Source organism: Alexandromys fortis, unplaced genomic scaffold (assembly GCF_014885135.2).
Source record: "Alexandromys fortis isolate MF-2015 unplaced genomic scaffold, M_Fortis_MF-2015_v1.1 scaffold_253, whole genome shotgun sequence".
Lineage (NCBI taxonomy): Eukaryota > Metazoa > Chordata > Mammalia > Rodentia > Cricetidae > Alexandromys > Alexandromys fortis.
The window spans coordinates 988,282-990,829 of NW_026068124.1; positions in this window are offsets into that span (position 1 = coordinate 988,282).

Sequence of the window (2,548 nt, forward strand, 5' to 3'; positions counted from 1 at the left end):
TTGATTTGTATTTACTTGATGGGTAAAGATGTTGAGCAATTCCTTAAATGTCTTTCACCCATTTGAGATTTTTCTGTTGAGAATTCTCTGTTTAGATCTGTACCCCATTTTAAAATTGGATTATTTGGTATTTTGATGTCTAGTTTCTTAAGTTCTTTATTTTAGAGATCAGCACTCTGTCAGATGTGTGATTAGTGAAAATAATTTCCCATTTTGTAGGCTGCCACTTTGTCCTATTGACCATGTCCTTTGCCTTACAGAAGCTTTTCAGTTTCAGGAGGTCCCATTTATTAATTGTCCATCTCAGTGTCTGTGCTGCTGGTGTTATATTCAGGAAGAAGACTCCAGTGCCAATGCATTCAAAGTCACTTCCCACTTTCTCTTCTAATGGCTTCAGTGTAACTGGATTTATATGGAGGCCTTTGATACACTAGGACTTGAGTTTTGTGCATGGTGATAGATATGGATCTATTTGCATTTTTCTACATGTTGATATCCAGTTATACCAACACCATTATTTGAAGTACTTTCTTTTCCCCATTGTACAATTTTGGCTTGTCAAAAATCAGGTATTCATATTCTACTCTATGAATCCATATGTCTCTTTTTATGCCAATACCAAGATGTTTTTTATCACTATAGCTCTATAGTAGAGATTGAAGTCATGGATGGTAATGCCTCCAGAGGTTCTATTACTGTACAGAATTGTTTTAGCTATCCTGGGTTTTGTATTTTTCCATATGAAATTGTGTATTGTCCTTTCAAGGTCTGTGAAGTATTGTATTGGGACTTTGAAGGGGATTGCATAAAATTTGTAGATTGCTTTTGGTAAAATTGAACCACAGTAATTCCTATAAAGGAAAACATTAAACTGGGGCTGGCTTACAGTTTAGAGGTTTTGTCCATTTTCATCATGGTGGGAAGTATGGCAGCACTCAGGCAGACATCGTGCTGGAGAGGAAGCCGAGAATTCTACATCTGAATTGATAGGCAGCTGGAAGAGAGTGTGAAACTGGGCCTGGCTTGAGCACTTGAAACCTCAAAGTCTACCCCCAGGGACACACTTCCTCCAACAAGGTCTCAACTGCTCCATCAAGGCTACAACTTCCCATAGTGCTACTCCCTATGAGCCTATGGTACCATTTTCATTCAAACTGCCACAATGTTTCTAAATATTTTATGTTCTTCCCCCTTTACATGACTTTCCATTTTATTCTAATTTCAAATCTTGCTGAGCCTCTCTCCTGTTTGCAACTCTAACAAGTATCATTAACAGCACAATTTATATGGCAGATGCCCTACTTTTACTTCTGCTGCTGTGATACTATACCAGCAAAAAGTAACAAGAGAACGTTCAGCTCACAGTCCCAGGTTGCAGTCTACCATGGCAGGGAAGACAAGGCAACAGGAAGAGTTGGTCACGTGACATCTACAGTCACAAGCAGAGAGGGATGGATGCATGCATGCTTACGACTCAGTGCATTTTCTGCACTCTAAAATATATTTATTTTTAAATTGCATGTAGATATGTGTGTCTCTGTGTTGGAATGTATACATGAGTACATGTGCCTGCAAAGGCCAAAAGAGGCCATGGGATTCGCTGGAGCTAGAGCTGGCAGGAGTAACATTGGTTGTGAGCTGTGTGGGTGCTTGGGAACTAAACTCAGGTGTCCTTTAAGAGCAGTATGTGCTCTAAGCCATAACTCCAGCTTCATTTTCTCCACTCATACAGTGCAGCATCCAAACCCAGGGAATGGTCCTGCCTACCGTGGCTATGGTTTTAAATCAATTAGTGCAATTAAGACAAACCCCTATAGACAAGCTCACAGGCCAGCCAAATCTAGACAGTCCCTTCTTGGTGATTCTAAATCATGTCAAGTTGACAATTGAAAAAGCCATCACAGCAGGCTACCCAAAATCCACATTTCTATATCACATTAATCTCTCACCTATTGTTTTAATATTTTCCTTTCATTCTCGATACTTCTCTATGACATAATGTCTGGTTTTTAGAACAGGATAAACTGAAAAAGGAAGGTGTGATAGTTTGAATATAATTGCCCTCCCTAATCTCGCAGGGAGTGGCACTATTAGGAAGTGTGGCTTTGTTGAAGTGGGTATGACTTTGCTGGAGGAAGTGTGCCACTGTGGGGGCAGACACTGAGGTTTCCTATGCTCAAGATAGTACCCAGTGTCTCAGTCAACTTCCTGTTGCCTACGAGATGTAGGACTCTCAGCTACTCTTCTAACACCATGTCTGCTTGTGTACCACCACGTTCCCCACCATGATAATGGACTGAAACTCTGAAACTGCAAGCAAGCCCCCTCAACTAAATGTTTTCCTTATAAGAATTGCTTGGGGTATTGGTGTCTTTTCACAGCAATAGAAACCCAAACTAAGAAGTCAAAAGGCTTAAAAAAAACTATTCCAAGAGAAGATCTCACTTTTACGCCCTGAGTAATGACCTGAACTGAGATGATATCTGGTGAAAAGCATTCCACAGAGATGCAGGGGGCACCACACATAAAATCCCTAAGATAAAAATAA